The 12,380-nt window shown below is 36.3% G+C and overlaps 1 protein-coding gene across 2 annotated transcripts in view; it reads right to left on the bottom strand.

Moving 5' to 3' along the window:
- Positions 1–12,380, bottom strand: part of LOC107096953 (leucine-rich repeat and immunoglobulin-like domain-containing nogo receptor-interacting protein 3) — a 48,660-nt gene that overhangs the window by 11,303 nt on the left and 24,977 nt on the right. The window contains exon 1 of one of the 2 annotated variants that reach the window (XM_015393874.1): positions 9,926–9,999. The exons of the other annotated variant lie outside the window; for it this stretch is intronic. The gene's annotated coding sequence lies outside the window, so the exon portion shown is untranslated. Of the gene's footprint in view, positions 1–9,925; positions 10,000–12,380 lie in introns of those variants that run through there. 2 annotated transcript variants of the gene reach the window in all.

Below are 12,380 nucleotides of genomic sequence, written 5' to 3'. Positions count from 1 at the left end.
CCATCCATCCATCCATCCATCCATCCATCCATCCATCCATCCATACATCCATCCATCCATCCATCCATCCCATTATTGCTGTCCCCTAGGAACAGGCAAACTAGAAGCCCTCACATCTGTATTACAAACTACAAATTACCATGTAACAGATGTTAAAGCTGTGTCAGGACCAAATCTAACAGCCATCCAGACAGAGATGAAGGCACAGTCTGCCTTGAGCCAGCTGTTACAGTGAGGCATGAGAAATGTGAGGAAATCGGCCCAAAAGCTAAAAATAGTCTTGTTTTAGCTTGCTGACCTAATGAGCAGATGTGTACCATGTATGCATCAGCACTTTGCAGAGGCTAAAACACTGAGAACCAGAGCCAGATGTTTTGCACAACAGCTTTTTCACCTGCAACCTTATCTGATTAAAAACATTACATTGTTTAGACAAGACACATTTTGCCAAGTTCTGCTTATTGATTGTAACTGAGAGCTCTTAGGTAAATGGACTTTATATCTGTCATGTATTTCAACCTTTGGACATTATATCTGGCCAGCAGAGCAACCAAATATTTTTCCTTTTGTACCACCTCTTCCTCAGTTTTTATCTGCCTATCACTGAAATAAACTCAATAAAAAGCTCTTATGAAATCATGGACATTTGAAGCCATCAAGCAGTCAGCAGATTATCACGGAAAGCTTTTCATTTTCGCTAATATTCCAGAGTGCACACTTGACGAGTTTTTACATTTGACAGAAAAGCTGACATTTGTATATTCAATTTCCAAGTAACTGTAAGGCCTGTACTAAGTCTGTGCTCAGTCACCTGATTTATGCCCAACTGAAGAGTAGAATAAAGAATAGGAGAAATGGTATGGAGGGGGGCATATAAAAAAAAAAGATGACTTATAATCACGCTCAATAAACATTCATTATCGTTTATGTTCCTGTTGGACTTTAATTCTGTTTCAGATAAAGTAGAATTTTTCAGCCTTCACCTCCTTGAAGTAATTGTGGTAAACTCATATAACTTCACTGATCTGATGTGTATTACAGTACGTTGCAGTTAGCAATGAAGGGAATAAAATGGCAGATCTAATTTTCAGAGAGAGATGATGGTCATGATGAAACCTACTGTAGCAGCACCCTCTCCCTATGGTCAGTAATTTGAGTCAGTGAGGCAACATGAGCAGAGTGATCAAAACTGACATGCTGCTTTGTTTGACCTTTAGATGATTAGAGCCAAAAAAAAAACCTCAACCAATTTATTTGATTTTAACTTGCAGTAAGGTTATAATGACAGCAAGCTGCCAAATTTAAAGTCAAGATACAACTTCTTGAAGGAACAGGTTGTTTTTTTCCAGGAAAATTTCCAACAAAAGTCAAATCAGTGCCCATAGAGAAACTAAACTCATTACCATTTTAGAGAAAAAAAATTGACAGAAAAATGTATTACTTGGAATAAACATAAACATAACTTCCTAACATGTCAGTAATGGCGATGTTGCTTCCAGTCATGTTGATGCGCATGATAGGAACATTCCATTAAGACAGCGGAAACAGCTGATCAGTCATGCCAGGTAAAAATTTGTAAGGTCTGATTCGAAAAAAAGTGTTTCCAATTAGCACATCAACCCCTTTAACAAAAACCAAAAACTACCTCAAGTGAGCTTATAAATTGTTTTGCGAATATAAGTAAAAAAGAAAAAATATTGCCGTTTCCATCAAGCTTTTCTGATGTGATGCTTTAAAATGCACATTCTGTCAGTGAGCCCCAGGGCAGCTATGACTATAATGTAGCTTTCCACCATTGGTGTGTGCGTGAATGGGTGACTGACTGAATCTAGTATAAATGGCTTCGGTCAAGTTCTCTGGCTTGAAAAAGCACTATATCACTACAGACCATTTATCATTGCCATTTACCATTAGAAAAAGCTGATTGGAAACATACCTACTCCATACTGTCAGTTTCAAAGCTCACAGTGTCAACATGAAGCTGCAATACAGTAAGAGAGGAGCAAGTCACTTTACTGAATACCTCTTACATTTTGGTTGAGAGTTACCCCTCTGCTGATCACTTTTTCCCCTGATTGCAAAGAAGGATGTTTCACCAAACAAAAGAGGCTTTCTGACTCAGAAGGCAACCCACTGTTATGTTCTTTTTAACAAGGGGATTCAGGGATTGTGTGTATTTTCTGAGTCTATCTGCAAAAAATGTCCAAAACTGCAGAAGTCAAAATCTGGCCTAGATTTTTAACTGGATCAGAGTCAGATGAAATAGTGCTGAAAAAAAGCATAGACAGGAAACTAAATACATTTCCTGACAGCCACAGTTAAAGAACAATTCAACAAAGCTGAAACAATCTGTTAAAAAAAATCCAGAGACAATAATTTAAATAGGAATATGTATGCTGCTTAAAGAACATCCTCCATTTTTCATAGGACATTTTAAACTAACTCTTCACTTAAAAAAAAAACGCGTAACAACCATTTACTGCCACAATGCTATAAATAATTTAAACCTTGAAAGAGGTTCACACTGTTGTGCCCACACTATAAATGTCCCTGAATTCAGACAGGACCTGTCTGGGTTGGTGTGTAGGCAGTAAGCAGACAATACTAAGTGGGTTAGATGGAGAGATTAGTCCAAAAGGTTGTTTCTTCTCAGCGTGGGTGTGTGCGTCAAATGGATATGTGTCACTCCTTCACTTTGAACTTTACTGACACTAAAAACCTCAGTGAGGGGCTTCGGGTACAGCAGGGAGCCGGACGGGATAATCCTGTGACACTGATAGCTTTAATCTGTATCTGTTTCAACGAGTGGAGCAGACGGTGCTCACACGGCTAATCCATAAAATATTGTGACAGTGGGGCGACGAATAGCCACACCTCTGCACATGATACATTTTGCACATTTGCAAAAAAGCTTCACATTTCAATGAGCCCAAGGGCATGCATGCAAAAGGACAGATACAAATGAAAAAAATGAACCCAAAAACTAGTGATTGGACACAGAAGAGCTGAGGCTAAAATGAGGCAGATGATGAAATGTGAAGCAAAAGGTTTCTGTAAAATGTGTTTCCCACCAAAGAGATGTATTCAGATTTTGCTTTTTGTCTAATAGTTAAAACCCAATATTCACACACCCGATTCAGTGAGACAGTGACCACTTGATTCTACGTGTCTGATATTAATTAAAATACATGTTTCCTGCTTTAGGTCAGAAAGATTACCTAATATTTGTCTATTTGCCAAATACCACAACATAAAGTTACAGAACTTCTTGATCATTTATGTGATTCTTCAAAATTCACATTCTTCTACCCAAACAACTATAATTATGAATAAACAGAGAGTTATAAGAGTGTCATGATTCAGTGTTTAACAAATCGCACACCAACAGGGGCAATTGCTTTTCACACAGGGACTGCTCATTAAGGAAAACATTATTGTCTTATTCAACAAAATCATAATTTAAAAACTGCATTTTCTATCAAACTTTCTATTAAGATCATCTGAAACCTTTAACTAGACTTAAAAACTGAAGATATTTTGTAAAAGAGCTAAAAAACGATTTTTACTTCTTTTACTGGAGCAACTTTCACATCCTATGTTGGATAAAAAGGAAAAAGAACAGGGCAAAAAAGACAACTTAAAGAAGAGGAAGCCATTACTACAAAAAAAATCAACATAACAAAAACAGATCATGATTTGTAAATACACACTGGAATAAAGACCTTAAAGTTGGAGGCATGCCCTGTCTTGTGATAAAAGAAAAATCAAAGTGTCTGGCCAAAATAACATTAGTTACATAAGGAGTAAAAAGAGGAACGCTTGAAAGCCTGATAACACCTACTCAACTGCTAAGTACAGAGATGTTCAAGAGAGTCTGGCTGCAGACCTGCACTATCAGGACACTTTGTTGCAGACCTGCAAAATGGGGTCTTCTGCACTGTCAGGACTGGATGTTTTTTTCCAGAAGTTTTATTCGGAGCCTTTGAGGATAGCACGCAGCACGTGTTTGCTGCTGGATTAGAGTTTATGACAGTGTTAAACGGAGCATAGGAGCAGTTTAAATTATACAGTAAGCAAAAATCCTCATAGGACAGCCAAACTTCATTGTCGTTTAGAAAATGTCTTGTAGAACAAATGCCCTTTTCCATTCAACGATACAAATACAGAGACTTACTTCTGTGTAGCACATATCTATTATTCCAGATAGGAGCTTGGTGGGGAGTAGAGTAGGATTGTGAGTGTACATAAGTTTCAAGCATAACAATGGGGAGTTTATAGAAATAAGCTTTTGCTTTAGAAAGGCTTTGAATCAACGTCGCTTTTACATTGAAAGTCTTTGAATAAACTTCCGGTTCTAACAGCATAGGGGACCTCACAGTGCAGCTCTGCAGCCAGACCCCTCTAGAGATCATCATATCATGTCATTTTACTATTAAAACTGGGGGACTGACCAAAAACATAAATCCTGAGCAAAAAACATTATGTGGAGGCACAGAAAAACATTTCAAGTTAGAAAGGGTTGAACACAGATGAGTCCTTAAATATACAGCAAAGTCATTGTTTTGAGGAAACCATCACAAAGCTCTGATCTCCCTCCCTCAAGAAAATAAAGCAGATAGAGCAAGAGGGAGTCAGAGAGCAAGGTGTTCAACAAGTTGGACTCAATTCCACTTATTTTATCAGAAGGTGAGGATCTAAATACCACACAGCCACTGCGAGAAGCTTGTAGACGGACACCAGTAATACCTGAGCATGTCATGCTCTTTAAAGACAAATTCTATCAGATACTACTGAAAAATATATAAAATGATGCATTTAAAGGAAAAGTGGGAATAATTTTCCTGATGATATTTGACCAACAAACAAAATTAAAATGTTACTCAGCTTTAGAGTCAGAAAATGAAAGAAAGTCATAGTTTTTTCCCCTGGGTATGTACGGTAGTTATTTATTTACGTCTGTAAGTTTTTCAAATTATAAAAACATCAGGTATTAGATACCCTTTATGGATTTCTAAGACAGTGAAGAACCCACTGTTCCATCAATAACACAAAGTTATGAGGTCCTGAGGCAGTAAAATTGCTCTTGACTGTTACACCACCACAACTGCTGGGATAATGTTTTTCTGAAAGCCACTTTTTAAAAGTTTCCAGTTAGTCTATTAAATATCCAATGTCTCTTAGATAATTTCTTTCTCCGGAAAATGCAAGATGGACCTTTGAGTTTTTTTTTCCTGGTCAGCATTGGTTTTTCCCTCTGAACTGTCCCCTGGTTTCCATTTCTGTCCAGTCTATAATTGTGATTCATTACCCTGGAGATGCCTTTGTAAGACATTCAGACTGATAGATATAATTTATTGTTTTTCTTATCATTTATTGTATTTCTTTACTTTAGTTCCTGATGTGTTGCTTTCTCTCTCAGCCCAGATCATGATGTCAAAATCTGCTTTCCGAGAATGTGATGAATTACAGGGGCAACTATTTGTTCACACAGGGACTATCCTTCAAGTTTAGCCTTATTATGTTTTTTTAATCAGCCCAATAACATTTTTTTACTAACACTGCTCATATTCACCATTTAAAGCTATTAAAAGTGATAAAAATGAGATGAAATCTGAAAAAAGGGAACAAATAGTTTTACCTGTAGCAGCTTTTACATCTTTTGTTGGAAACAGACAGATTTCTGATGAATACTAAATGCATCCAACTCTTTTGAAAGAGCCATTTTAGTGGGGTTTATTTTTCTAATTTTCTTTTTCTTTTTCATAAATTTGCTCTAAATCTATCTTGATGATTAATCTCAGAAGAGAAAACTGCCACAGTATGATAAACCAAGATGGTTTTAAATTGCAGTTTATCCTTTGGCTAAAACAGCGTCTGTTGGACATTCTGTTAGTTTAGTGGTTTCAACACAAACATGTCTCTGTGAACAAAGCTATTGTTAAGAACTACTATTTTCTTTGATTCAGATTGTTTATGCTTTTCGCCTAACACCCCTCCTGCTCAGTAGTGACTTTTGCAGTTTTCTTTTTCATCATAATAAGCAGCAAAGTAAGGCAGATCATCAAATCCATTACATATGTCAACATCTAATGTGTGTGTATGAAAGCCTGCAGGCATTCTTTAATGCTGCATATTTAAACATTTTTTGCTGCTATTCTTTCCACACTTTGACCTTAAATAAGACCTGAAAGAAAACACTGTAGAGACTTCGGCTTTTGTTATTTCTGTATTTGTTTTTTTCTGAAAGGAAAGGTCTCATCTTCATCAAAAGCAATAAATATTGCAGCTAAAGTAACATATCGATTATAATTGATTATAAACTCTAACCAGTTTTTCATGACTTTTACAGAACAGATGTGAGCATGTTGACACTTCTTTAAAACCAGCAACCAACCTACTGGCAGTCGTGTACAAGCAGCGCTTTTTTCAGTGAAAGATAGTTTTAAAGATAATATATTAAAGCCTACTTCAGTCAAAGGCAGTAATATACATTTAATGATAGCATCAGGAAAAAAAATGTCAGTTTAAAAGTTTTGCTTATTTCTAGTGATGTACACAGCACTGGAGAATGGAAGACAAATATGATGTTAACACCCACAAAATTTAGTGGATTTTGTAAAATATATTTCACAAAAAAATATTGTTTCTTGGTGTTCTGCTCCTCATAAGATAACCTGCGCTCGATCTGCTGCTTAATAAATCTACTGTTTTACCCTCCTAATGTGCCAAATGTACTTTCAAAAAAAGCAGTTGCTCACGAATAGCAATGGGTGGAACCACTTTAGTTTGGAAACATTTAACATTCTTCTTTGTGAACAACAGAAATTTATAGGATTGACTGAGAGTGTGTCAATAAACTAAGGTAGTCAGCTGATACAGTGGGAGGAAAGTCTGCTTTCTCTGGAACATCACAAGACCAGTATGATAAAGCTTTTAGTGGTTAACTTTAACTAGAAAATGTTTCTATACGTTAAGACCAGTAACTGGGCCATGTCCATTCCAGGCTTATGTGTTTTAAAAGGTGTAGCTTCAATGCAAACAATGTGAAACCATGAAGAGTAAAAAAAAATTGGACTGCATGTGGAAAAGGTATAAGCTTTGTTTGCCCTGAAACATACTATCAATGTTTTCAATCAAAACAGAGAAATATCATAATGTTAGTTTACCTTTGCACTAACTTACTCTACATGTAACAATTCTTGAGCAGTATGGATTGATTTACTAGACTAAATCTGCAGACATGTAGTCAGATATGCTTTCAAAACCAGTAACAAAGGTATAAGATCTATGGGTGGTATCCTACTAGAGTAAGTAGAGTAAGTAATTCAGTTGTGACAACCACAAAAATAAATGAGATAAAACTTTTAACAAAATAAACATTGTGCAACATATGACTTGTCACAACCTTTAGGTCTCTGGCTCTGATTCCCTTTGGTGTTTCTGTTTTCCAGCATGAGAAGATATTTAAACAAAAACAGTGTCCACTGTTTTTTTTTTTTTTTTTGTGGCCATTCATACCACTATTTAAATGTGATTGCTATCCGAGTTTCATCTAAATGATTCAGGACATCAAAACAACCAGATACACTATGTGTTGTCTATCAGGTCTATGAATATATCTATCACTAGAAGTGTCCAATAAAACTTTGATAGAAAAAAACAATAATCTTGTTTCGCTGTTACCATTAAAACTCTTGAGTGATGGGAGCCAGCAGTATCATGATCCCACCATTAACAAAGAAGGAAGATAATAAAAAACAGCATAGCTATTAAAACAGCCATTGGCAAAGCAATCATTGATGCTGCTGCTGCACAGTCATCTGTGTGGATGAATGTAGGAGCCCTGGCAATGATGTAAAAGTCAGATAAAATGTAGCATGGTTTTTTAGATCCTTTGTTAGAAATTTAAGTATTTATTTAATTAAGTCAACTTTTGTCTAGTTTTGTTCCTCAAAGGCAAATAACCTCTTAGAAGTTGACTTAAACAAATACAAGGCAACACATAATATATTGTAAGATTACACGACACTTGTCAGTTTATAACAAAGGGATTAAAAACAGTTTCAAAGCCCAGCAAAGACCTTTCAGTGTCTCTGCCTGATGTGAAATCCTCCACCCAAAATAGCCTAAGTAGGAATCCTACATGTAAACCTATACAGATACTCACTCTGTCTCATCTCATTTTCTGCCTGTGTTTGTTTCCTTCTCCTCTCCCTGGCTGTGAGCTGACAGCTGAAGACAGTCCTGTCTGACAGTTCTGATAAATATACACAGAGGGTTGGTAGAATTAAAGAGAAAAATAAAAATAAAACATTGCGGCATGCAATGACTCACTTCAGCTGCTGTTTGTTTCTTTCAGAGGTAAAAAAAAAAGATGAATCGATCTATAAACCTGTTGTGTTCCATCTGTCGCCTTTCAGTTCAAAACAAATTATTTAGAACTCAGCTATATAACATTTTAGAAAAACTGTATATTATTTGAGAAGGTTGAAACATTAGGTATTCCTATATCTGATTATCCTCTAATCTAATTTATTAGCCAAATTTTTACACTAAGAATGTCCAAAAAAGCGGCAATATATGGATCCATGACTATCTTAAGGGACAGTTTGGAGTAACAGGCTGGGGAGCAATATATGTGGATGCATGTGTGCTCCTGCTTAACAGTAAGAGTGAGGACCAAATTCAGTTTTTAACCTATGGAGATAGGACCTTTTTACAAAGGGAGGACATTTTAGCCAGCCCACACAAACTGTTTTGCCAATGGCTAGGCTTAGGGCTGAGGTATGATCTGGTAAAGGTTAGATTTAGGGTTGTTTTTAAGTAAGGTCATAGAAAAGGTTGAAAATGACCTAAAATCAATGGAAATCAATAGGAGTCAACACATGGTCCTCACTACACGTGCAAGACGAGAATGTGTTGTTGTATGTTGGTGCTCTCTGAAGCTGAATGAAAAGGAAGCTGTAATAATTGCTCTCCAACAACTCTTCCACCAACTTTGATTCTCCCAGAATGGTGCACTGATCTGTATCAATATGAGCCTGATTGTAACAAAATTAGGGCTGCAACTAACAATTATTTTGCCAATGGATTAATTTGTTTATTATTTTTTTGCTTAATCAATTAATAATTGGATAGCAAAAGGTTCCGTAAAGAAGGCTTTTTGAGAAATTAAACCAGGTGAAACTAAAACTTTTCCACTTGAGGAGTTCTGGGTACAGCATACTGACAGGCGAAAAAGATTTTTATCATAAATGCAAACAATTAAAAAATTTTTTTTTTTGAATTTTGGTACAATTACTGCTCTAAGAGGGTTGCTTTGTCAGCTGAAGACATGTTTTACAGTCTTTATTCTCCAGTTGACGATTGCTGAATTAGCTGAAGATAATTTCAAGAATAGATTAATCACGATTAGTTGTGTCAGTTCTAAATAAAATAATCATGTGTTAAATTAAGTCTGTATATATCAGAATGTTTTCCGAGGATGTGCTTTATTGCTGGGTGACCTGACCGTAATATACTTGAATAATTAATTTTATAGCTGATAGAATACAAGAATTTGTTGCTTAGAATGAGATGATGATACGAGAATATTCATTCTCCTTCTAGGTGGATAGTGGTAGAGTAGCAAGTCTGTATTGCGAGAAACCTATATGCCTTAAAAGGTTTAAAAAACAGTGAAATTTCTGTCATTTCACACTTTTAGCGAACATGGATCTTTTTATTTTATTTAAAGCCATGACAAGTTTAATTAGCTGCAACCATTCTGATGATTCTCACACCCTGTGGTGTTTTGACCTGCTTTTTCTCTGGCTCTAACACAAGCCCATAGTTCTGCATACTGGGCGCACAGACACATAGAATAACAAGCACAGCATGCTCTCACGCACATGCAAACAGACACACCAGTGAATACTCTCTGTACCGTATTGTGTGGTAAACAAACAACAGAGGGCAGCCCGGGAGTCTGTCTGATTAGGTTGTAACCTTGCCCATATCCACACCATCTCTTCTCAGGTGCTGTGTCTTCAGATCTTCAGTCCACTTAGTTTTCATTGTAGGACATCAAATGTCCTTCCCTCCCCCTTTCTAAGCCCTTATGAAGTCATACAAAGTTCAGCAACCACAGCATAATCATAAATCCTGAGGGCAGAAGCCTTTTCATCTCCTTCAAGACGTATTAGCAGCATGCCAGAACTATAAAGGGACCGTATTAGTTTACATCCTAATCAGTCAGTCGCCGAAAAAATAAAAAATAAATATGTAACTTGCTAGTTAAGCTCCAAATATTCATGGTAAAAATAACTATTGTCCAACCACACAATATCCATAAAATTGGTTGCATTTGTTCCACTTTAATCTTAAAAAAGATTTCTAATGGGAGAACTGACTGATGAAATGATTGACTTAACAACATAAACTTTAATGAATTTCAGTACACTCTTATTACATCATAGCAACTTAAAAACCTAGAAAGGCAGTGTACTTAGAGTAGTTATCCACTTTAAAGGTGGGCAGGAACACTTATTATCTTATTATTTCTGCTTAACATTTTTGATAAAAGAATCTGATTTCGAGTCTGACAGATATTTTTTTCTTAAACCTGAAAGCTAAAACTTACTATTGGAAATTGAAAATATCATTTAAACACATTTTTATTTGGATTTATGTGTGGACTTTGTATAGGTCAAATGGAACTTAATCTAAAGCTGTTTTAACTATTTGTTCAGTCATTGTTTTTTATCAGAGAGTGAATCTCCATTCCAGTCTGAAGCAATTTTGCTGCTATCCATCCATTTTTGCATCAGCTCTAATAAGCTCTCCAGTCCCTCCTGGAGAAACGTGTTACCAGAGTATGGTGCTCCCATGATTATGTTTTCTTTTTACACTGGATCTAGTTATTCAGGGTGATGAGCAGTGATGTGCAGCATGCAAAGAGTTTTGCATTTAGTCCAAAAGCATAGCTTCCAGTTACCAGGAGCCTCATGCATAAACCATCACTACCCAGCCCTGCGGTGCAATGTTGCACACAAAAATTTGGATGTACAAAAATGAAAGTTACATAAGTGTAAAAATTCACCCAAACTTTTAGCGTGCAATGAAAAAGTGTACAACAGGAACTTTAAACTACTAAAACTCATGTTTGTGATTCTGTATCAAACCCAGTGGTTTTTTTTGTATTAATTCGAGCTCATATGATTTAAACTTGTACACTAAACCTGAATAAAGAAACATACATACATTAAAAATTGAAGGAAACAAACTTATTCTGATTTACGCAGATGAAAATGTACAGCATACTTTGCACTGTGGAGCACACTGACTAAAAATTGAATTGTGTCAGATCGGCATTTTATTTCAAAGAAGTTAGGTGGCCCTACTTTTTATTGTATCCAATTTGTGGACTGTCACATAAATCTGGCTATGCAGAGTTGTGAGAAACTGAATTATTTAAGAAAGAGCATATATTTTATATAGCTTACTAACCTGTTAAAGCATGGCTTATACTGTATGCCGGTTTAGATTTGCCAGGGGAATTATTTTAGAGCCCTGAATGAGCTGACCCTAACACTCAAAGGGAGGAACCATGCACCACCAGTGCCGGTTTAGGTTTTCACCAAGTAGCATTCTTGGTAGCATTACAGAGGGAGCTGGATGACAGGTCTGGTATTTAACAGTTATTTATGAGCCGTGCCAAAGCCATGAGATATATAATATACATATGTGCACTTCCTACACTGTGACTGAGTGGGGAACATAGCAGAACTGGTTTCCTTCAATGCCCTCACCATGTCCCCCTTGATGTACCAATAGATGTCAACTTAGATAACCCAGACATGCAGGCAAAGTCTTGATTACTTCCCTCAACTTTTTATTGCTAAGTAAGTATATTTAACTATATCTTCTTTTGACCAAGAACTACAATTTAGCTTCTGCAGTTTTAAAGACATTTGCCTTCTTCAGCTACTCAATTTAAATCATATTACTCATACTTAAAGGTATACAGTAGATGACAATCTTTTATTTCCTGGTGGATCATCTTAATAAGTGGTCCTCCTAGTTATCAATCATTCTGGTGATATGTTTACATAAGGCCGTCCTATGTGCTCATACCCATTTTCACTTACTAGTGGTGAGTCTGACGTAGTGGAAACATTGCAAATCTTCTTTTGGAAAGTAAGCTGTTATGAGTGATGCAAACAGCAACTTTTAAACAGAGTGTGTACGAGGAGAAATGTGCTTGTGCTCTCGCACACGTTTAATAAGCATTCTCTCCCAAGGCTTGTGCTTTTTTTTTTTTATTTTAAGTAGAGAGGGCGGATCTTTACAAAAATTCGTGAAAATCCTCCACTATACCTTTAAGACTTACATCTCGGTTC

This window comes from Cyprinodon variegatus, unplaced genomic scaffold (assembly GCF_000732505.1).
Source record: "Cyprinodon variegatus isolate N-32 unplaced genomic scaffold, C_variegatus-1.0 Scaffold661, whole genome shotgun sequence".
Classification (NCBI taxonomy): Eukaryota; Metazoa; Chordata; class Actinopteri; order Cyprinodontiformes; family Cyprinodontidae; genus Cyprinodon; species Cyprinodon variegatus.
The sequence above is the reverse complement of the archived record's forward strand: the minus strand, read 5'-3'. Positions and strand labels throughout refer to the sequence as shown.